We start from the raw sequence: 24862 nt of genomic DNA, 5'->3' as shown, positions 1-24862 counted from the left end.
AAGAAATGGGGCAGAAGTTAAATAAAACCAGAAAACGTAGTGATGTGTCTGTTGTTGTTGTTGTTTACTGTCAACTCTACTTGTAACTTCCTTATCAATGAATTAAGTCTTTTGGGTGTGTTTTTAAAAAACATAGTTGGTATGTGAATTTGCCATTTCCAGTGAAGTATTTATTTGTTTGTTTTAACTGGGTTAAGGAACGGGCTTTGTGTATATATTAAAACAAAACAGATCGATTTGCAACCCCTCGCAGTGATTATTCCTCGACTTATCAAGCGATTCCTTCCATCTATTTAGTCAATGACGTACTGGCATCCGATTTGGAAGTTCCATATCTAAGAACTATTCCCCCATATCTAAGAACTATTCACAGGTTGTCCCCGGCACCCCTTCATCATCTTCTTCTTTTTTCAAGCTCTATCTCGGGGGAAATCATCTCCTCTAATGGCACACGGCACACCTTTCACCATCATCCCGTCTCTAACTGCACTACTATTTGGTGCTTGCATCCCCTAAAAAATTGGCTCAATAGAGCGTGCTTCAGCGGTAATTCCGTTCCACCTTGACCATACATCTAATGAACATCCAGCCCACCAAACAATTTTTATTATGTTATGAGATTATGCACGTGAACAAGTTTCATTCACATGACACTACAAAACAATCAATGTACCAACTCCCAAATCAACCCATCCAATATATGAGCGTGACTATAATCCCGGTAGTTTATAACATGAGGCAGTATTTGTTGAATATAGAGAATAAACAATTGTTATAGAATAAAAACTTATATAACCCTACAAGTTGGCAGACGTCTTGTTTAGCTTTTGCAGAGCCACTCGTTTACGGATAGACTTCAAGTCCTAAATAAACCTTGACAACATCAACACTTTCCCTGCTGGCCACTATTTCATCCGGTACTAAGTCTTTGGGTGCAAACAAAGCTCTTTCAAGAGCCACACCCATTATCTTAAATTTGCATATGAACGAAACAAAGATTAACAGCAATCCAAATGAAGCACAAATGCACAATAGAAGTAAAACCCAATGATACACTTTCTGGATTGTGAACTCAAAAACCGAAGGAAAAAAGAAATACAGGATTAACATAAGGAAAAGGTTTACATTATCCATTTCCCCAAGGATTTTTTAATTAGCAAAATCAAACAAACACAACCAAAAGTGCATTCTACGAAGAAAAAACAGTAGAACTGAAGTATGTAGACTGCACTGATATCCAAAGTCCATACAGCCAGGTGATCTGCAACATTTCAAAAATCACCCAGCATGAAACTCTGAGCTGTAAAATTCACAAATACTTAAAATTGAGCCTTCCAAATGGCTATTTGTCTACCAAAATTTAGCAAAGAGTATCCAAAGTTCATTATAAGAAAAAATGAAAATCACACTTGCATCCAAAGTCTATTAGTGAAAATCCCATTCTAGATGAAGACATGTGGAAAATATCCCATTCTAGTTGGTTGAATAAATTTTGAAAAAGTTGTCAGTTGCTCGGCAAGGTAAGGTAATAAGTAGGGAAAGGTGCCTTGCTTCCCTGGCTCAACTGGAGAAGCCGGAAATGAACCAGAAATTCACTCCAGCTAGAAGAGATCACTTGCTAGTAGCTCCCTCCCCAAAAGGCTAGACGCAACTGTTTAAAGACAGGTGGTTTCCAATTTATACGAACCTGAGATAGAGATTGTGGTTCTGCAATTGGTTCATTTGCCCTATGGACGTGAAGGGTAGGAAGCTAGAGGATTCTAGGATCGAGATCTGTACGGAGTTGAGGCCCTCTTAGAATCGGGGATCCAGAAGGAGAGCTACTTTAATTAATTCACGGATGGAATCATAAGACTAGTCTTACCTGACTAGACACTCAACTTTGACAATTGAGACTACATCACGGAACCAATATAGGAACAATCTGTATGGGCATTCCATATTTGATGAATGACAATGCAGCGGCTTCCAACAATTTCATGCCAGAAGTAGGATCCGCGCTGTATGGTATCTCTGGCGATGGCATTAGATTAAAGTCTCGATGGCCAACCCTTGGGACAACGAGCCGGTATCAAAGGCCGAACCACGACGGCGCGTCCGAAAGGGAAGCGCTAATAGAAGTGGATGGCTGAGAACTGGCGAGCACACCATCTGTGCTAAAAAACTAGCCCAGCTTAATCTCATTATTTGTCACAACTCAAAATATGACCGACCAGAAACCGTTTGCATCAACTCGACTAAGTGCATCAACTCGACTAAGTGCAACAGAACGACCACTCTTATTCGGGTCCATGAATCGTGAGCAAATGAGCATCTAAACAGATCTGCATACCTCGTATTTCTGACAATGCGGATTCCCAATAGAATTTTGTAGTGGGGAATGGTGAGCCTTGGGATTTTCGCTCTATCATAAAAGAGGTTATCTATTCTGGACCCATCAAACCACTACCGATACAGGTCACAGGTCCACCTCCCCCCTATGAGAAAAAAATGATGAAAGACGTGCTCTAGTCCCCCTTTCAAGGTGTCTTATAGCTGTGTGGCAAGAGCTCTCTCTTCTAGAGCCCGTCTCGAGTGGGGAACATGACAGGTATAGGAACTACCGAAGATACTAAAAGAAACAAGAACTTAGAATTGAAACAATCGACAAAAAAATGTGAGTTAATATATGTTCTAAAGTAAAAAGTATCATACAAAATCCTAAAAAAGGGATGTCCTCCAACAATGGAATATAAACCCGGAATTTATAGATACTCCCGACACATTCTCCTCCACCCCCAACCCACAATACCAAATGCTTCAAATAATAGACCGGGAATGATGTGCGAGCTTACAATTTGGAATTTGCATGGGGCACCTTAGAGGCCTCACCAATAAGGGTTCAACACCATAGCCATAATCGTTCTAATTATGATAGTCTCTAGTATCTTTCCTGTTTCACTTCCACCAGTTGTGTCTTTTTAGTATATGCAATATGCAATAGTATATTCAAACACTTCATTTTCATGGTCCCAAACCAAAACCAAAAAAATTGACATCAAGATTGAGAAATGGTGGAAGCCATTTCCCAAAAGAGGCATTCTAATTATATAATCCTATATCCCCAGTTCGGGAGATTTTAATAATATGAAGATACCAATGACAGTGGCATTTTACACTACGAATTAGAGCAATCGTCCCCGTGTAGTTTAATGGAAGATGCTATTAGAAGGTGCAGGGGAAAATCCTAGAGAAATGGAATTCAATATTAGCACAGGAGGCCACATTATAATGTCTAAGGAGGTCCCTGCCCCTGCTTGGAAGAAGTATTGCAAGGATTTTGTGAAGTAGGCCTATAGATGGGAGGAAGCTCTCAACCTTTAAGTGAAACCACAAGGACGAGGAAAGCCACCAGAGAGTACCGGGAGGGTAGGCCAAGATCTGGCCTGCCATTCCAAAGGAAAGGGATACTTAGACAAGGCAGGTCCTTGTATTAAAATAATAGGAAAAAGTTAGCCAACGAAATCTTGAGGTGGGGTTATTTTTAGTGTGATGGAGAGACTGGTCGAACGAAGGACAACATATTACTTTCTGATGCACCAAGAGCTAAGCTCTCCCCCAAGAAGCACAGAAACCAGTAGCATATTTATTTATTTATTTCAGTTTCGTCACTGACACAACAGCCCACTCAACATCAGAGTAAACACTTCTAAAGATGAAGTGGAAGAATAAAAAAAGACGCGGAAAAAAGTCCAATATAGCAGTGGATGATGCGAAAACAGCCGCCTACTGAACAGAGGTACAGTGGCCATAAACCGATTGACAATGTGAACCACATACGTGATGTCTTGACGAGTTATGGTGTGAAAAACCAAACTACCAGCAACTGCGACGCAGAGTGAGTTAGTCTAAGACTCTGATACCGTGTTATATAGGAGTGGAGTTTAACTAATGGGAGGAAAAAAAATAAGAAGCACCCTCATTAAATTAGTAAAGAGAGTGACCAACTCTATAATACAATATTTAATTAAAGCTCACAAAGGTGTAAAACATTACTCTGTACTTGGTATTAACAACTCGGAAGTCTAGTCTGCACTACCCGCCACTACCACTACCATTGTCCATCAACAAATTTCCAAGTTTGTCCCCATCCACCTGCATTTGAAAAGATATAGTTTCACGCAAGGCCCAAAATTTCGATATCGGTTCATATATCGGTGTACCCAAAAACCGATATATATCGGATATATCCATTTTTTGTCCAAACTATTTAAAATATCGGAATTATAATATCAAAAATATCGGAAATATATTGGAAATATCGGATTTATATTAAAAAATGGTCAAAAAGTCAACCGATATATATCGATTATATCAGCAATATAAAGTTTCATATCGGAAATTCCGATATATATCGGAAAAAAAATGTTCAATATTCGGTGGATATATGTCGGAAATATCGATATCGGTGTACCAATTTACCGAGATATCAGCGATATATCGGCGATATTTTGGGCCTTGGTTTCACGGACCAAAAGGTGAAAACAAAAGGTGAAAACGTTAGGCAAACGCCATTGACGGAAAAATGAAATAAAGAACAGAATACCCGGAGACACTTTTACATATTGAAAGGATGTGATCTATTTAACTACCAATGCAAAAGTCAACCATTTAGATGAGAGGTGTATCTTGCAGAAGTGACAAGGAGAATAAAATATAACATTTGTAAGGAGTTCATTAAAGGTTTTGCCATAAGAGTAGTGTAAAATATAAAGAGTACTGTTATTAAAAAAAACCATACCCATTATCTCTCTAATGCATCTTTATTTCGTTCAAAAATCATCCCTCGATTTTATATTAGTATGTTTGCACGAATTTGTCAAGTTTTCAATACAAATGTGGCAGATCTAATGATTTTAATCCATGTAGAACAGACACTTACTACACATCCCCCATGGCGCCCTCTTGTTAGCAAAACCCTTACTGTTTATTTCAATAATAAGAATGATACATAAAAATAGGCTTTCTCCAAAACAACTACAACTTTAATTCAATTTCCATATTCTTGAGCAATCATTCATTGATTTAGTTTTCATATCTAGCAGGCTTTCATCTAGCATTTGGGAGATTCTCTTTCATCGTTCAACAAGGCTTGGAATCATAGTAAAGCATGCCGAAAGGACATGTTAATCTCTCACGATCTCTCCCACCCCCTCTCTCACCCGCGGACCAAGTGGTTGGCGGAACACATTTCCTAAAACTACTTTTTGGGCTATTTGGTAGGAAATGAATAGGAAGGTATTAGATCATGAGGCTATGGGCTTAAATCTCCTAATTGTTGATGTCAGCTACTCTTAGAATGGGAAACAGGAAAGCCTTCACTAAGTGGATGACTATCCAGGACTATGGAATTGGGATTCTATTTTGATGTAACTTCTAATAACTTGTCAGTTTCCAACTTGCGACTTTTGCAATGCTTCTAGGGAGCATTCCAAGCATCTCTTTTTCGACTGCCCGTATACAAAAGAGGTTTGGTCTAGTGTCAAAGGTTGGCTGGGTCTGAGCACGCAAGTGAAGGCATCGACTGCTGAATGGTACAGCCTCCTCAGGATGTGTCGTGATGCCTCGCTTGAATCTGAGATTACTAGAGCAGTAATCTCTGCCACAATATATGCCATCTGGAGAGAGAGGAACTTAAGGAAATTTCAGCAGAAGCGGCACTCAGAAGCGCAGGTATGTGCAAAGATCAAGTCAGAGATGAAGACGTATCTACAAATCATGTTGACCGAAGTGCCTGGAACAGTAGCAGCAAAGGTACTTCTGGACAGGATCGGTATCCAAGTGCAATTCACAGTTCGCGCTCCGGTGTGGTGCAAATGGTCCAAGCCGCAACCAGGGGATTTACTGGTCAACACAGATGGGTCAGTTTCAGCTGACGCAAATGGGTATGGTGGTGTTATTCGAGATGAATTCGGTGCCGTCAAATTAGTGTTTACAGGGAACTCGACTAAAAGATCGGTTATCACCCAAGAGTTGCTAGCAATTGAAGCTGGAATGAAGGGAGCAATCCAGATAGGAGCGAGGAGGATTTGTGTATGCTCAGACTCGAAGGGAGCAGTAGGATCTATTACTGGAGCAGAGGAGCCGCCTTGGTACTGCCTCAACATAGTGGCTGCTATTGCCTGCTTGAAGTTACACTTTGAATGGGTGGATTTTAAACATGTGTTCAGGGAATCAAACCGAGTTGCTGATTACTTCTCAAAGCTAAGCAAGGAACATGAGAATTCTATTTTGTATTTCCTACCTCCTTTAGACTATGAAATATCAGAAATGGTAAAGGAGGACGCACAGGGGAAAATGTATTTGAGAACATGAGTCTCTTTTTCTTTAATGCAGGTCGAGGTCAGCCTAACCTCTAAATGCTTCAAAAAAAAAAACTTACTAGCTTCAATTTCTGAGCTAGTTTCTTGTTTGGGAGGCACACTAGGATGTCTTTGTATTCTTTGTACAATTGTACACAAACAACAAGTCTAAGACTCTTTGCAAGCAGAGAGAAAACAAAAAAAAACAAAAAAAACCAAAATGTAGTCCCACTTCTTAATCATCCGTGTTTTTTTAGTTGATTACTCACCACGGTCGAATCAAACCCCAAGCCACAAAACACAAGAAACTCAATCTCAGTTATTGTTTGGCAAATGCTTTTGCCTAGATAATCATAAATTATTTTTTTATATCAAGCTTATGTGTCAAAAACAGTTCGAAAGTTAAGAAACGAGATAGTGTCATACCACACAAGTTGTACTATTAGCTGCACCCTTTCCTTTGTCGATTGAGACTAGACTATCATTGTAGACGGCACCCTTGTAAGCAGTATCATCGCCCCAAGTTTCTTGAACTGGATACATTATGTTTTGGGTAAGAAAGTTGTAGATGCAAGGCTTGAACTCAGTTGTTAAGAAAAAATTATCTCCATTTCTCGAAAGCCCTATCGGACTAGATCTTACAAATGGCCAACCTTGTACAGTTTAGTCCAAGATTCTTTGACGCCGTATTCATTCAACACCCAGATTTCAAAGTGGGTAGCACCCATTTCATAGCTAAAGTCCACCTTATTGATTAATGCAAGATTATCCCTTAAAATAGCCAACTGTGGATAGGTATCAAACTTGACACCATCAACTTCCGGCAATGACATAGTTCCAAATACCTTGCTGCTAAAGTCGAATGAAAGAATAAAAGGATTGAATATCTCCCCATTATCTGATTCGATAGGATGACCTTTACTTGCAAACCAGCAATAAGAACCATTACGGTACGGAGCTTTAGGATCACTACTGATATAATCAACATGTAAAACACCAGTGTCTATAGTTGTCCAAGAATCGGTACTTAAGTTGTACATTTCAGCTAGGGTTACACCAGGAGAATCAGGCAAAATGAAAAACCTTACCACCTTGTAATCATTGGTTTTAACATCAAAACCAAATCCAATACATGGATTTAGTTACTGGTGGAGGAGGGAATGGTGATTGTGGGAGAGCTCTATATTGTTTGGTTGCAGGGTTCCACAGAGAAACATGCATAATACATTTGCTATAAGTGTGGTCTGTGTCTTTAATATGTAGACAAACAATGCAGTTACATGCCACCATGTTTATATTATAATAGTATAACACACGTAAGCATGGCAAATCCACTTCAGCAGTGACCTCAAACCGGTCACCAGAGCGCAAGCAGAGGTTAATACATCTACGGATAGGAGGGGGGCCATAGTGGCGAAGAGGACTCAATGTTACGAAATTGTAGTTGCTATACTGATGACTATGATGATTGAGCTGTTGGTCGATAAAATTAGAGCTTTCGATGAGAATGCGCCAGGACTTACAGACAGATTTGAATCGGAAAAGAGACATCACAGGGAGACATACTAGAATTTGAAACACGACATCTTCAGGCAAAACATTATCACCATCACGACTCGAGCTTGTTTCTCCTTCCATCGTTCCTTTCATATTTCAATTATAATCCAATCCTGCCCATTAAAGATGGCAAATAAATTATGTTGATATACTCCGATTGACGAAATTCATAAACTCAATCTATTGTATATGTATTAAGAATTAGAAAACATAATAACAATCAGTTATTACTTAAAGATAGGAATTAATCTATAGGTACCTTGCCCAATTGAAAGAAATAGAGCAGTGATGTGCTCCGACCGATTTCTTCCTCTCTTTTTTAACGCACTTCGCAGGGCTGGTTTTGAGGTTTTTGGTCCTAATATGGAGCTCTAAAGGCCCAATTTTTAGTTTTATGCCCGCCCAACTTAATGGCCTAAGCTCTAGACTCTAGTTCGTTGCATTGTAACTGAATCACTGAATGTAGGCATTGTAGCCTCTAGGAATTCAGGACACAATCACCCAAACAAGATTTTTCATTCACAATCCAAAAATACAAAGAAAATATAAATTAAAGATCAGCATTATATATGGGAAATAAGTTTTAGCCATGCCAAAGATAACCAGTGTACATTATCAAAGTCAAGTTTTTGTGTTCAGTACATAGAGAGAGTGGTTATACCACATAAGTGACATTTCCTCCTTGGATTGAGACATTATCACCATCACGACTCGCTCAATCTCCGCCAGTGTTTATAAAGATCCCTATAGCATACAGAGCGAATGGAAGTACATTGGTGTGTTCATCTAAACATTATCATCTAAACTGGAGACTGTAGTTGTATACCTGTAATTGATTTCCGCAACACCATTCCTATCTTGCTCTGTTGCCTACTTGCCTTATGAGAAAAATTCCCAAGTAGCTCAGTGAGGACTACAAATGTGATTAGAAAAATCTAGATCGGACCTTATGTCAATTGTTTAGGCCAAATATTTATCTGTAAGATTTAGGTGTGAGATCCATCAATTTATGTACGCCAACTCTTTACCACCAGCTTAGAGTATAAAGCATGTAAATTACAATTTATGACTAGTTCCCTCAGAATGTCTGGGCCTAATCTATATATATCTGACCAATTATCAGATGCACATCTGAGTCATAAGACCTTTTCAGTGGTGGAGAAAAAGTTGGGTCTGTTTATAGATGTAACGCGACTTCCATTTTTCATTGACACATGGCTTGCAAAGTGATTTTGCTAGGCGCTAAATCATCTTTAGTAATTGAGCACGTGGTGGGTTCATCCTTAAAGATGCCTTTCAAGTATTCAAGGGATATTTTTGATGGTTGGAGTCAGCAGGGTCATTTTTACATGCTTGTCCTAGTATTTTCATTATTCTCCGACTTGTGCATTTACCCTCCATTAAATTCAGGTACTTGGATCACAACCAATTCTCAGGAAGGATTCCAGATGCCTTGTACAAACACCCTTTCCTGAAAGAAATGTGAGTTGCTCTTAATCTTCAGACTTCAGAGAGGGAATAGAACAAGTCCAAATCTTAGAAGTAACTGCAAGTACCTATGGCTTCCTTTTTTTCCTTTGATATGCTCAAGTAACTGTCATTAATGTCTTGATGCAGGTATATTGAAGTAAATGGATTTCGACCAGGTGTAAAACCAATAGGTGCCCACAAGGTTTTAGAACTTTCGGATTCGGAGTTCCTGTTTTAGATGAAACATCAAGTTCATTTTTTTTAATAGATTACTTTGTTCTTTTAGAACGATTTAGTGTTTTTTAAAATGTAATAGTAAGATGCAGAGTTTGGTTCCTCGTCTATCTCCGAAAGAGTACTGACATAATTCCTACCTTGATGAAATGAAAAGATACAAGAAGTAATTATTTCCGTCTGTACTTTATATTACAGTTGGTCTTCACAGTAATTAGATTCTCCTGTCATTAATCTTTGCTCGACTGTACTGGCTCATGGTTGAATATTTCCCACTTAATAAACTCATCCAATTCATAATACTGGCGTTCATCTCTGGAGGAGAATGACCTTTTGCAGTTCCTTTGTGTTTGATTCAGATGGCCCAAATTTTGTTAGCAGAGTAGCCTGCAGTAATCAGAAAAAGATAGCCTGCAGTAATCAGAAAAAGACGATTTGATGTGGCGAATAGTGTTCTCAATGCAGTGCCAGCCCTAAGTTTCTGGTGGCCCCAAACCAACTCTTAAAATGTGGCCCTATATATATAAATTCACATGTCAAAAACAAAAATCGATGCATTTCTTGCCTAGCGTTATTATTTGTTATCTCCTCTTTTTAGTCGAATTTCTTTTTGTTTTATGTAACAAATAAGATATTATACATCTTTTGACTTCGTAATATGTGAAATAGCAAGTGGATTTAATAATTTCATTAGCCATATATAAGCTACAATTAAGCCTATAATTATATTGTTATTATTAGTAAGTGTATATTGCAAGGTGTGTTAAACTGTTTTAGTGGACTCTAGTGGTGGACTGGTGGCCCCTTACTTTGCCAAAATATGGGGGCCCAAAGCGCTTGCTTGTGTGGCTTTGCCTCAGGGCCGGCACTGTCTCAATGTTAGGCCCTGTCAAAATGCAGAATGCAAACCTTGTGTATTTTATTTTTCTCTACTTCAGGGATTATAAAAGGCAGGGGCAAGCATGTTAATGACAGGATTATTTTTATTTTTTTCCGTAAAGGTATTATTATTGACAGGATCACATAACTTGGAAAAGCCTTCTGCTCTTCGGGCCTTGGTCTGTATATGTAAAACAAAGAAAAAAGACTTACATACGCCCCTAGTTTTCTCATCAAATTGCAAGTCACACTCCAAATCACTTTCCTCGACTCACCTGAGCAAAAACCGTTGACATACTCAGTTTTAAGTTGGTACGAAATCCCTACAGTAATTATTATTTGAACTCATATTTGGTGTTTGCCCAGTGACCAGAGACACTGGCTTGATTTGCCTTAAGATGCTATAGTTCTAATCTCTGTAAAACTTGGGCGGTACTAAAGTTCTCTACCATGCTCAAAGGATCTTTCCTTCGATGCCAAAACCAGTCAAACGCCCACAGTTACTCGATATCCATGGAAATATTTCACCCAGTCCTCAGATTTTGCACGAACATAACTTCGATTGTCCAACAACAGTACAAAATATCAACTGACAAACGTAATAGAATTCCAACAGTGTGAAAGTTTTCCACTGAATGGTGTTTTTCTAATATGTTGATTCAGTAGTAGTTAAAATTTAAATTGGTACGCACATGTACAGAGATGATTACTTTTATACAGAGAGAGAGAGACCATGCAAATATAACCAGAAACTGCAATGTATGAACCCTGTTCATACCTTCTCACCTTACATGTCTTTCATGGATCAGCTGAACCCATTGTGTTGCCTACGTACCCCCTTCACGGAGGATCAAGCTGTGCCGTAGTTCTCCTCCCTTCTCTTCACCTCTCTCTCTCTATATATGGCAGTTCTCGGCAGTTAGGCAGTTATGCAGTTCTCGACAGTAGTTCTCGACAGTTAGGCAGTTAGATTACCGCGGACCTGATCCGCTGCATCATGACTCCTCTTCCTTATGCTGCATGCGACCCCCTTGCCACCTATAACATTGTATCTCACGAATACGTCCACTACAGATGCACTGGTCCCTATGCCCCTTCAGATTCCGCGCCCCTTGCATGATTCGCGAACTGGATCACGTGCTCCCTCTTTCTTCTACCTTACGCTGTCTCGGTCCCGAAGACATGTCATCTTGAGGGTCATGAATTAGGCCGATACAGATGCCCCCTCTCGGGTCCGTCGACGAAGACGGTGGACCCGAGAAGACCTTGACGTCCCCTGTATACGTACTTAAATTCCAAACCTTCGCAGTATCATGACGTGATCTCATAATTTTGTATAATCCTCTAACACTAGCTCTGTGCCATCTCTAATTATCTAATAGTTTGAATATGTCTCCATTTATATCATTCTGGCTCATATTGATATTTTCTCAACTCATCTCTTGAAATTTTGGCCCCTACTAGTTTAAGGGTGTGTCCAACCAATGCTTGTTTTGGACAAGAAGGTCCACGGATAGCTCCTCCCACCTGCTCCACTCAGATAGCACGGAATATTTTCAGATAGCTTGCCCCTAGTTTGTTTTTCCACAGCCTTGAACTAGGCGGTGTCATCGACAGTGACTCGGTTTGCTCTCACGTTACAATTACTTGCCCCTGCTCTCCTTCATTGAACTCACTAGCATGTCCGCGATGTGTCTCAACCCAGCCAGCAACTCTCCTTCAAAGAACTCACTGCATAAGTTGATTCCGACATACAGTCCGCGAAGGGCTCATCCCCCCTGCTTTCTTTGATCAGCTGTGAAGCTTGTTGGGGTTGCCCCCAAGATTGATTCGGACATCTAGTCTGCGAAGGGCTCATCCCCCCCGCTGTCTTTGATCAGCTGTGAAGCTTGTTCGGGTTGCCCCCAAGTTGATTCGGACATCTAGTCCGCGAAGGGCTCATCCCCCCGCGCTCTGGCTTATAGGTAGCTCATTTTGCCCCAAGCTTGATTCGGACACTGCGGTCCACGAAGGGCTCATCCCCTACGCTCTCTGGCTTATAGGCAACTCATTTTGCCCCAAGCTTGATTCGGACATCTGCGATCCACGAAGGGCTCATCCCCCCCGCTCTTTGGCTCCGAGGCAGCTCAATTTGCCCCCAAGTTTGATTCGGACATCTAGTCCACGAAGGGCTCATCCCCCCCGCTCTCTGGCTCCGAGGCAGCTCAATTTGCCCCCAAGTTTGATTCGGACATCTAGTCCACGAAGGGCTCATCCCCCGCTCTCGGCTCGAGGCAGCTCAATTTGCCCCCAAGTTTGATTCGGACATCTAGTCCACGAAGGGCTCATCCCCCCCGCTCTCTGGCTCCGAGGCAGCTCAATTTGCCCCCAAGTTTGATTCGGACATCTAGTCCGCGAAGGGCTCATTCCCCCCGCTATCTTTGGTCAGCTGTGAAGCCTGATGGGGGCAGCTCAGTTTGCCCCCAAGTTATTTTCGTTCATAGCCCACTTCTCATTAAACAATTTGAAGAAGTATGCTCTCTATTTCATTGATACAACATTTAACACAAACTATCATTCCTCAGCTCATTTAGCAATATGTAAAAACAAGCTTCCTCTCTTTTAAATGAAAAACTAAACAAAAACTCCGAGGTTCCCCGTATAGCTAGTACGGGGCTCGACTCTGGTCTTACTCAATGTTATAACATGCAATATACATTTAATGTAGACAGTAAACTCTTTGATGATAATATAGTGTATGCAAATAAGGTAGTAGATGTGGTGAGATGGATCCATCTCCCAATACCAGCTCGAACTCCGCTCGGTTCCACGGTACCGCAAGTCTTTCTCTTTTTGCAACCTGAAACTTTCATGTTCGAGTATTGCACAAATAATACGTGAGTTTTAACGAGGAACATCAATTCGGCATACCTATTTGTCACAAATATAATGGCAATCATGTGCTCAAAATAGTGTACCATTCGTCTTACCCTGAGGTATACCACCACGTTTCTCATTCATGGTCCGCGACCTCCTAGAACGAATAGGTTCGCGGAATACCACGCGGTCTGGGGACAATCCCAATCTGTCCCTACATACATCTCTGCCAAGGCCGGGGGCAAGGCTTGCTTGCCCCCAGTGTAACTACTCGTCCGTCAATTATGTACATGACGGTAAAAGAAAGAGTTACCTGCCGCGGTGTATGCCTTTCTACGTTTTTTGTACTGAGTCAACCTCTCTCATCTTTCAGCTTTTCTGCTGCATTTAAGAGCATATCAACAGATCCTATAGCTCCGTTCACTTTCCCCGCACGCCGCCTTCGCCGATGTTTCTCATTTTCCTCTAAAGCACCATTTTCTTCTCAGACTTCTAACATTCTCAAATACCTACTACCCCTCTCTCATTTGTTGAATCCATTTGGCCCGAAAGCCCGCTCATGTGCACCCACCAGCTCCATAAAGTTTGTACCTCAAATGTTGTTAGTTCTTTTGTTTGGCCGAATCACGAGATATGTGGAGGCCCCGCCAAATGCTTCATTAAAGAGGATCCCGTCAAGATCGATTGGAATCCGGGCATCCAAGATAGAAATGCCAATTTGGGGCCATAACTATCACCGCAAAACAAAGATGTCATAAAATCTAGCCAAGGAAACCACAAGATCCCACATTACAAGATAATCGCAGAGACGGTCTAAACACTGGGCAATTGATATCGCCATATCCGGTAGGGATGAATGCCAAGACGGCGAGAGAAGATCCATAGCTTTTAAGGCTGTGAATTTCAGCAAAGATGCGACAATTACCAAGATGGTGAACACAATGACAAGGAATTGAACAAGCCGGTAATATATGTGCTGCTTTGCTTCATATTTTTCCCGAGCAGAAGATACGATTATATAAATCCCGACTACGGCATACACATAAATCCAGGATAGCAAGTAAACAAAAATGCTGGTGCTTCCATTGGCAATGCCAAGGCGGTAGACAATCCCAAACTGAAAAAAGAAGAAACGGAGATCTAGAATGATCTCTGAAAGCTTCCCACAGAAACCGGTTTAAAAACTTGGGCCCAAAGCCCAACTAAGGTTCGTCTCCTTCACCCGCTCCCTCCACCACCACCCACCACCGGATTAGCCACTCCTCACTTCCTCATACCCACGGTTTCACTCCTCATCTAAAACCTAACATCTTTAATTAACCCACCACACCCTTTTAACAACTGTCGAGATCTCTCCCCAATCTAGATCTCGACCGCTATTACCATTTGTCAAAGCTTCCATAGCACCACTCTCTAGCACCCAAGCAACTATCAACAACCCACATCAAACCAACCAATTCAAATCACAACAACAAGAGTTTACAACAACAAAATCAGGACCGGTGACGCCATTAATGCTTGGTTCAAAGCTTTGACAGCCACCCTCAATACCACCAATCATCATCCAACCAGAATCAAAACATAATAAACAACATAAAGATTCAAATAACACATTTCAAATCATAGATTGGGTGATTTCTTTGTTTTGAGGTGGAAGACAGGTGATTCAGAGAGCTTCCTCCTCTTTGATGCGGTAGAAAACACAGACGAGGTCATCTTCGGTCCCCACAGACGGCGCCATTGTATGAACCCTGTTCATACCTTCTCACCTTACATGTCTTTCATGGATCAGCTGAACCCATTGGGTTGCCTACGTACCCCCTTCACGGAGGATCAAGCTGTGCCGTAGTTCTCCTCCCTTCTCTTCACCTCTCTCTCTCTATATATGGCGTTCTCCGCGCTTAGGCGCTTCGCTAGCTTAGGCAGTTCTCGGCGATTATGCGATTCTCGGCAGTTAGGCGGTTAGGTTACGCGGACTGATCCGGCTGCATCATGACTCCTCTTCCTTATGCTTGCATCGACCCCCTTGCCACCTATAACATTGTATCTCACGAATACGTCCACTACAGATGCACTGGTCCCTATGCCCCTTCAGATTCCGCGTCCCTCCAGATTCCGCGCCCCTTGCATGATTCGCGAACTGGATCACGTGCTCCCTCTTTCTTCTACCTTATGCTGTCTCGGTCCCGAAGACATGTCATCTTGAGGGTCACGAATTAGGCCGATACATGCAATGAAAGACAAATAGTCTCGCTGTTTACTATTTGTCCTAGTTCTGTATGCCAGATAGGGTGGCCAAGAGGATTAATAAAAACTTCTGAAACAATTAACTCAGGATGTTCTACCTGAATACAAGCTCACTAAGTTTCTGACTTTAAATGAATCAAAGGGTTCTAAAAATTAAATAAGATGTTGAAAGTAGGCTAGTCCTAAACATATGCCCATACATAGAGGGAAAGCAATATCTTAGCTCATAAAAAATAAGGTCGCAAAATAACAATTGCATAAGCCAATAAGGTTACCAGGCATTTCAAAGTGTAATATAATGTACAGCTTCTATTGATATAAGACTAAGTGACTAACCCCATTAAAGAATGATCACACAAGGTAAAATAACTAGGACATTCCAATTCAACGAATAAAGACGTCAGTTCTAGTTCAAGAAGTATTGATACCATGAATAACTATTGATATAACACTACAGACATAATAAAAAACAATACAAATGCAAGTAGATATATTAATCTTACAAAAATGGCGTGTTTCGGTTGCAGCATGATAATAAGTTAATAACCATCCTAAACTATACGGTAAATATGGCGCTAATGAATATTAATAGAATCTAACGGACAGGAATTTCAGACAGTAAGGGAAATGTAAAGCAAAACAAATATAGAAATATCATCTCACCCGATGCTAAACGTGACAAAAGATCTAAATTACCTGGCAAGGATTTCAGATATGTTAAATGAAACATATCTTACAATTGTGCACTACCTTCTAAGCAAACAACAGAAAGTCTTGCAATCGTTACAACTTACGTTGAACAGTATAAATATTAAATAGGCAAGCAGAAAAGTTGTTCCAGCAACAGAAACAACATGAGAAATGCAAGTAGAAACAAAAGAATCCTTGCAGTAAAAACATAAAAAACTAGAAACTCTTCCAAACCCTGTGAATTTCTCTTAATTATGTACCCTTTCAAGTCTTGCGATTTACTATATATCCTTGCTCTATAGTTCACATAGGGTGGCCAAATGGAGAGGATTATCAGTAATCTAAGTAGAAAGAGACAAACTCGGAATAGGTTACTGAAGTTCTACGTGAATACAAGCTCACTAAATTTCTGATATAAATGAACAAAAGGGTTCTAAACGTTACATATGATGTTCCAATAGGCTAGTCATATACTCCTATATGTATTCCCATACACAGAGCCAGTAAAACATTAGCTCATAATAGATAAGCTGCATAAGAACATTCTCGTAAACTGTTTCCCAGGCGGCTCAGAGTCAAATATAACAGACAGCTTCAATTAGTAACCGACAAAACCCATTAAAGAATGATCACACGATTTAAAATAAGAACCAAGGCATCCCAACACAATGCATAAGGACGCCATGTTTAGTTCTATTAAGTATTGATACCACGTAATACTATTGATATAACACCGTACACAAAGTGACGATCGATAAAAGTTTCTACATTAGTCTTACAGAAAAAGCATGTTCATATTGCAGCAAGATAGGAAGTGAACAACCTTCCTAGATTCAATGCTGACGATTGCGATATTTAATACTATCAAAACCTACCTCGAAAGATTTCAGACATGTTAAATGAAACAGTAACAAGAAAAAAGATGAAAAAAAATATCTCAACGCACTTTAAACGTGATAAAATATTGAGATTACCCGTCAAGGACTTCAGACATGTTAAATGAAACTTATCTTGCAATTATGCACTACGTTCTAAGCAAACAACTGAGACTTGTACACGTGACGAGTTATTGTTAAATAGTATAATAGGCAAACAGAAAAATTGTTCAAGCAACAAAAACAAGAAGCAAAAAACATAAAATAAAAATGCAAGTAGTTTACCTCTGATGCAAAATAGCATGTGGCAGTCATTTTACAACTCAATGACGGGCCTCCTCAAATGAACTTCCAGACTACGTTTTGAAGTTTACGACCACTTAAAGTTGTCTAGTCATCTTATGTGAACTTTCTTAAGGAAGGTAGTAACAGATCTTTTTCTGTGTTACCTTCCTAAGGCAGGGGTAATTAAGCTATTGAATCCTGGTCATTAAAATATACTCACGTACACCTGCCGTTAGTAATTTAGTCATTTACTAACCATTACTCATTTAAACCTATTTAAGGTTGGACCTACAATATAAACTACAAGAAGTCTTCTACCCTCTCATCCCTAGAGTTTTTCCCCAACTCATATTTTAGTCTTCTTTTTTTTTCACTCGACAAAGAACGGAGAACCTGATCCATCCACCTACTTCTCTCCCCCCTCCAATTGGGCATCCCTCTCATCAGAACAAGGGAACTAAAGTACCAGTTAGTGCAATTTGTGGTTGTTCTCGTACAACAACTAAACTCTCATCTCACTCACATCTTACAGAATCCACAGATCAATTGATCTAGGCACCAAATGTACGCTGAATACTGCTGTTCAGTTCCCATTTCATCTTCAAGGGAAACTTCCTGAGATGCATTCTGTAGTCTCTAGTTTCTCCAAATGTTAAGAACATGTGATGTCTTCTTCTCCAGACATTGAAGGTATATGTATTATAAGGTGAGAGAAGTGTGAAGTTTGTGACGGGGAATCAAATCACCAATACCATAAAATGCTCATGATTAAGCACCGGCTTCACGAAAACAGAGAATGAACCTCTACTGTTTTCAAACAGCGTGTTTTTCTCATAAAAAGGTAGAGAGAGGTGAGCGAGAGAATGCTTTGAAGGATAAAGGAGCGGTCCATATATGTATAGTTAAGTATCAGTCTCTAAATTCAAATCAAAGTAGTGGTAAGGGAGATAAGTCACGTAAGGACAGGCGAGCATCTACAGTCAGCTCAGTATTATCTTTTTCTAATGATGGTGTGGCAGATCACCGTTAACCACCAGTTGAGAAAGAGTGCATGTCCCTCATGTTCACAGTACTAAAATTCAGACATGATCTTGTATCCCATACCATTTACCTTGTGTTAAGGGTCAACCCAAGCAAGGTTTTGGTCACCAAAGCAGGAGCTCCAAGTGCTCGCCTTGCGCAATCAAACGTCAATCCTGCTTTCCCAATTTTATATTGTCTATGTCCCAGGCCATCATTAAAGGACAAGCTCTGGGCAGACTTCCTCACTGTGCATCCTCTTCTACCGTACTCTCCATTAAATGATGACCATCCCAACGAGTCTGTTATGCAGGTCGGCTTCACCACAATCCACAGAAACATGGAATGAATGGACAAAAAGCCTTCTCAAGTGTCGGCATTCATCACACCATCAGTCCCGCATTCGTGCGCTCTCCTCGCTTTTAACCTCAAGGTTCCAACATCGTTGAAGAGTATCAACAAGCGCTTATTATGGAAATGGAACTAGCTCAGGAGTTAGCAATCAGGCGCAAAAGTTTTGAAAACCCAAGAAACTACACTACAACCAGTACCAAAACCCCGAATATCCATTCAAACACAATAACTCAATCTAACAAGATCTACTGGACCTCGCGTGGACACACAATTACTACACTACAATCCACAAATATTCTAAACGGGTATTTAAAAAATCTTCTTCCTAATATCCATTCAAACACAAAAACCATCACACACCCGTGACATACCCATTCTTCAATCTTAACTAATTATCATAAAGCATAATTTTTTTATCATTATTTGAACATGAAAAATCCAAAAAACTAACAGAAATAGTGAAAGAAGAAATAAAACAATATATCCAGCACTACATTAGTGATTTAGCAGCTTTGAATCTCCATAATACTCTTGACTTTGGGAGCATAAAGTGAGTAAACAATAGCTTGTCTTTTAACAACTTCAAGTTGAGACTTGGCATCATTGAAAGCAGATGAAAGTAATGAAGGGTCGGAAAGTTTCCTGTTTTCATGAAACCCATCTATTGTTCTCCTCTTTGCGTATTCTCTTATGTTGTAATCTGGAAACTTCTTTGGTGTTCGTAGTAGAGCTCGAAACAGTGTCAGAATCTCAGCTCTTGATGGTGTCGACATCGTTCGAGGTCTGTGTAGCGACCCAATTTATGAGGGCCGAGGGTCCGGCGGGTAATGGATCCAGGAAGAGGACTGGGTGTGGGACAACGGGCATGTTATTTAAGACTGGGGACATGGGAGTCAAGTATGGAGACCGAGAACCGAGGACCGACAGCGGAGAGCCGCGGCGTAGAAGACTAGCTGACATGGAATTGAACCATCTGGACACGTGCCCAGCAGGAGCAAGGGAGAAACCCTAACGTCGTACGGGAACTTACCACGTGGCAATCCATAGACCGAGAGATGAATGGACAGATGGAGGGCCCAAGGGAGAGTAGGGGAATTATAAATAGAATAGGAGAGAAGGAGAAGAGATAGGTCACAACTTTTGGCGCCGTCTGTGGGGATAAGAAAGAAAGAGAGAGGGAAAAATAGTGAGATGGCAACAAAAAGAAGAGTGGGGCGACCAAAAAAGACGACAGTCGCCGAGATGGATGTGGAGTCAATAAGGAACGAAGGGGAGGAGCAAGATAGGGAAGAGACAGTAATGTCTGGAGCAGAGGAAACAAGGTTGTTGCATGAGGAAATATCGAGGTTGAGGGAGGAAAATGAGGGGTTAAGGAGGGAGAGAGAAACAATAGAGGAGTCGGAAAGGGAGGTGTCTAGAGCAGGGAAAGAGGAGGAAGGGGGAACTGATGCGGAAGAACAAACGGTGGTGGGGCTCACTAAGGAACAAATCAGGGAAATGATAGCCAGCGATCTGAAGGCTAGCCTGGGACAGACCAAGGGCGTGGGAGGTACGGCGAGTCAGGTGGTGGCGGGGTTGAATCGCAACCCACTGGCAGATTTGATATGGAAGTTGGAGGTGCCGAAGAGGTTCAACCAGCCAAGGTTTGAGAGGTATGATGGAATAGGGGACCCAGCTGACCACATTCATCATTTCCGGCAGCAGATGTCGTTGTGGCAGGAGCCGCGATATGACGGACTAAGATGTATGATGTTCCCGGCAAGCTTAAAAGGGGGAGCATCCGATTGGTATTACAGGCTACCTTCTAAGAGTATTAATAACTTTCGGGGAGTTGGAGCGCGTTCATTGATCACTTCATACACCGAAAGAAGCGTGTGGTGGACATCGCGGCCTTGTTCAACGTAAAGGCAAAGGTCCGCGAATCGGTGAGATTTTTCTTGTGTAGATTCAAAGCGAGACTTTGAAAGTGGAGAATCTAGGCGAAAGGACGGGCGGTGATAGCTTTCGAGAGGTTACGCCCGGGAACAAGGGTACATGAGTCGGTAGCAAAGAATGAGATAGCAACATTACGGGACCTGCACCGAGGGTGGAGAAGTACATCGGTATGAGGACACCATCATGAGGTGGTGAAGGCCGTGAAAGGCGGTGTTATCGTTGGACAAAGCCGAGGGGCGCCGGGCGATATGAGCCCTCGACAAAGGGAGCAAATGATATCGAAGGTATTCGTCGCGACCGAGGAGCCGAGAAGAGGCTAGGAGGGAGAGTCGAGACAAAAAGCCCTATCGCGAGGAAGAGCAAGTGCCACTGAATAAATCGTTGAGTGAAATACTACCGTTGATTCAGAATTTGCAGGGGTATGAGGGTCCACGAACCAAGCTAGTGGAGGTACAAGGCAGACCCTACTGTGCTTATCATCAAATACACAATCATGAGACGAACGGCTGCTATGCGTTAAGATGGTTAATTCAGAGGATGATAGGAAAGGGATTGTTGAAGGAGTTTATAGCGGAAGAGGAAAAGGGGGAGCAGGCGCCTACCCAGGGGAGGATACCGGGAACGATCAACGTGATCTTCAGTGGAGAGATATTGAGCCACAATGCACACCGCGATAGAATAAGGCGAGCGGCAAGTGTACAGCAGGTACATGAGACAAGCCGAGGCGTCGATGTGGCGGATTATCAAGCCGCGAAAGGAAGGAAGAGTATAACGCTCACCGACGCGGACCTCGAAACATCGACTCCCGCGATGAGGACGCCGTTGGTGATCCGCGGTGACTATGGGAAATTACATAGTAAAGAGGGTGTTGGTGGATCAGCGGCGATCTTTGTGGATTTACTGTTTAGAGGGGCAATGGAAGAAATGAAGATAGAAAGGAAGCAGCTGAGACCCTCACCAACAAATTTGTATGGGTTCAACGGAAGCATGACGGAACCCTTGGGGGAGCTCTTGCTCCCAGTGACCGCGGGACCTATTACAGTGTTTTCAAGATTTAAGGTGGTGGATGCCGACTCGCAGTACAACGCCATCCTGGGGAGGAGGTGGATTCACGAGATGAAAGCAGTTCCCTCCACCTACTACCAAGTGATTCGGTTCCCTACCCCTACCGGGATATACGAGGTCTGCGGGGATCGTGTCGGCAAAAAACAGCCACCGTCTGTACGAAGAGATTGATCCGCGGGTCAGAGGAAGAGACCTCGCGTTCTAGGAAGAGGCAGGCATAGCAATTATAGTGCCCCGTCGGGGAGGGGTCGGCGGAGTTAACAGAAGGACCGAAGACCTTGGATGAGATAGAGATAGTGAATTTGGGGGAGGACGGTGAAGAGAAGTTCACATCAGTGGGGTCCAGCCTGTCTGAGGAATGGAAGAGCAAATTAATACGGTTCCTGTTTGCCAACCAAGATGTGTTTGCATGGATGATCGAGGAAGTCACCGGATTAGACCCAGAATTCGCAGGTCATAGGTTACACATGAGGGAGGACGCAAAGTCAGTAAGACAGAAGATGCGAGGAATTAGACCGAGGTACGCCGAAGGAATTCGCGAGGAGGTTGCGAGGTTGAAAGGGGCAGGTACCTAAGAAGAACGGCAAGGTGCGGATGTGCGTCAACTTCACTGACGTGAATTCAGAATGTCCCTAAGACAGCTACCCCATGCCGAGAGTAGACGAGCTAGTGGATATAACTGCAGGGTTTAAAGTGTTTTCTTTCATGGACGCGTCAATGGGATATAACCAGGTGGCCATGTATGGGCCAGATCAGGAAAAGACAGCCTTCGTAGTGGAAGGTGGGACGTATTGTTACACAAGAATGCCGTTTGGATTGAAGAACGCCGGGGCCACTTTTCAGCGGCTAGGGGAGAAAATGTTCGAAAGCAAGATCCGAAAGGGGATTAAGATTTACATAGACGACATGGTGGAGAAGAGCATGTCGGAGGAAGAGCATCTAGAGGGTTTGAAAGAGACGTTTAAAATACTGCGGTTGTACAATTTAAAGCTTAATTCAGAGAAATGTACGTTCGGCGTCACTACAGGGAAGTTTCTGGGATACATAGTTACTCACCGGGGAATAGAAGCCAACCCCAAGCAGATAAGAGCCCTAGTGGAGATGCCGTTGCCTCAGGATGTCAAGGAGGTGCAGAGACTTGCAGGAAGGGTCGCGGCTTTGAATAGGTTCATCTCAAAGTCATCAGATAAGTGTAGGCCGTTGTATCGGTTGCTGAGAAACACTCGGGATTTCGAATGGACCACGGAGTGCGAGGAGGCGTTCCAATAGTTGAAGAGTTATTTAGGTAAGGCTCCTATGTTGTCGCGACCGGAACAGGGAGAGAAGTTGTACTTATATTTGGGGGTCACGGAATATGCCATTAGCTCGGTACTAGTCAGAATTGAGGGTAAATTAGAAAAGCCGGTGTACTTCCAAAGTAAAACATCTGGCCGGAAGTCGAGACCCGATATAGTAGAATATAGAGAAATATGCCTTGGCATTGGTGTTCTCGGCCCCGGTTGAAACCTTACTTTGAGGCGACTCAGAGTGGTGGTGACAAATCGCCTTTAAAGCAAGCATTGAAAGTCGAGAAGTCGGGGAGGATGCTTGAAATGGGCGAAGAATGTTGAGTTCTTACGAGATCTGATGATCAGATTAGAACAATGAAAAGGCGCAGCGGTGGCAGAATTTTAGCGCGAGTTTCCAAATGGAAGACCCACCGGGGAAGAGATGGTCATGGAGCCGAAAAAAGGGTCATGGAACAGGGGCCGTTGGACCCCAGGATCGGAGGAATGGATGGAGAGTCTTCGCTGATGGGTCACCACGCATTAATTTGTAGTGGGATAGGAGCAGTGTTGGTCACGCCAAAAAACAACAGAATAGAATTAACCATGAAGTTAAGGTTCGCGGCATCAAATAACGAAGCAGAGTATGAGGCAGTAATAGCGGGCATGAGAATGGCAGAGGATGTGGGGGTGAAAGAATTGACAGTGTATTCCGACTCAAATTTGGTAGTGTGTCAAGCAAATGGGGGGTTTGTAGCGCGGTGCCCACGCATGGTAAAATATTTGAAAGTGCTGCAAAAGAGGGCCGCCGGGTTTGCGAAGGTTAAGTTCATACACTTGGGCCGCGGTGAGAACAGACATGCCGACGCCCTAGCATACGTGGCGGCCGCAATCCCTGAATCTGAAGAGAGAGTGATAAAGGTAAAGCGATTGGAGAAACCTAGTACAGAGGAGGGGGAGGAAAGAATGGCGGAGATATGTCAGGCAGAGGAGGAAGAAGGGGGTTGGATTAAACCCATCAAGAGTTTTTTGTCGGGGAACGTGGTGAAAGATAAAGGGGAGAAAAGGAGATCGAGGCGTCGCCGGAGAGATAAAATGCTCATAGAGGGGGGAGCTATATCGAAGGAATTTGGTGGGCCTTTGTTAAAGTGTCTCGGGCCGAAGTTAGCCCTAGAAGTGCTGGCGGAGTTGCATGGGGGAGATTGCGGAAGTCACTCAGCGGGCAGAACAACAGCGCACAGAGTTGATATCACAGGGCTACTTTTGGCCACACATGAAAAGGGATGTGACTGGACTTAAAAAAGCGATGTGAAGTGCCGGTTCGCTTCGGATGATCTTTGCACCAGCGAACCATTACATAGTGTGTCAAGTTCGTGGCCTTCGCGATGTGGGTAATGGATATAGTGGGTCCGCGCCCATGGCTACCCGGCAAGAGGAGATTCATGTTGGCGCCCCGCATTATTTCACCAAATGGATCGAGGCGGTGGCCCTGCAACAGGTCAAGGAAACTCATGTGATCAAGTTCCTGTGGGAGAATATCATCTGTAGATTTGGGTTGCCATATATTATCATAGCGGACAATGGAACCCAGTTCACTGGGTCCAAGGTGAAGGCGTTCTTGCAAGCATACAAGGTGAAGCAGGGGTTCTCGGCCCCATACAATCCAGAAGGCAATGGACAGGCAGAGTCTTCCAACAAGGCCATTATGAACAATCTCAAAAGGAAGCTAGAGGATAAGAAAGGAGTGTGGGCAGATGAACTAGGGGTGGGAATTTGGCCCTAACGACCC

At 42.4% G+C, this 24862-nt stretch overlaps 2 long non-coding RNA genes across 4 annotated transcripts in view; both read right to left on the bottom strand.

Moving 5' to 3' along the window:
* Positions 1-1034: 1034 nt before the first annotated feature.
* LOC147523123 (uncharacterized) lies at positions 1035-8321 on the bottom strand. 2 transcript variants are annotated; one of them, XR_015215707.1, is made up of 5 exons: positions 8158-8321; positions 7908-8011; positions 6768-6874; positions 4036-4134; positions 1035-1261 (listed from the first exon to the last, which is right to left on the bottom strand). It is a non-coding gene; the product is annotated as an uncharacterized LOC147523123 (long non-coding RNA). The 2 variants fall into 2 exon arrangements; XR_015215706.1 differs by lacking the exon at positions 6768-6874 and having other exon boundaries at positions 8158-8314.
* An 899-nt stretch (positions 8322-9220) lies between these two features.
* The window catches only part of LOC147523122 (uncharacterized), a 30997-nt gene continuing 15355 nt past the window's right edge, over positions 9221-24862 (bottom strand). For both annotated transcript variants that reach the window (XR_015215708.1, XR_015215710.1), the window contains exons 2-3: positions 10695-10756; positions 9221-9989 (exon numbers count right to left, since the gene is read on the bottom strand). This is a non-coding gene — a long non-coding RNA (uncharacterized LOC147523122). The remainder of the gene's footprint in view (positions 9990-10694; positions 10757-24862) is intronic.

Source organism: Coptis chinensis, chromosome 1 (assembly GCF_015680905.1).
Source record: "Coptis chinensis isolate HL-2020 chromosome 1, ASM1568090v1, whole genome shotgun sequence".
In the NCBI taxonomy this organism is placed as follows: Eukaryota; Viridiplantae; Streptophyta; class Magnoliopsida; order Ranunculales; family Ranunculaceae; genus Coptis; species Coptis chinensis.
Note: the sequence above shows the minus strand (reverse complement) of the source record. Positions and strands in the feature narration are given on the sequence as shown.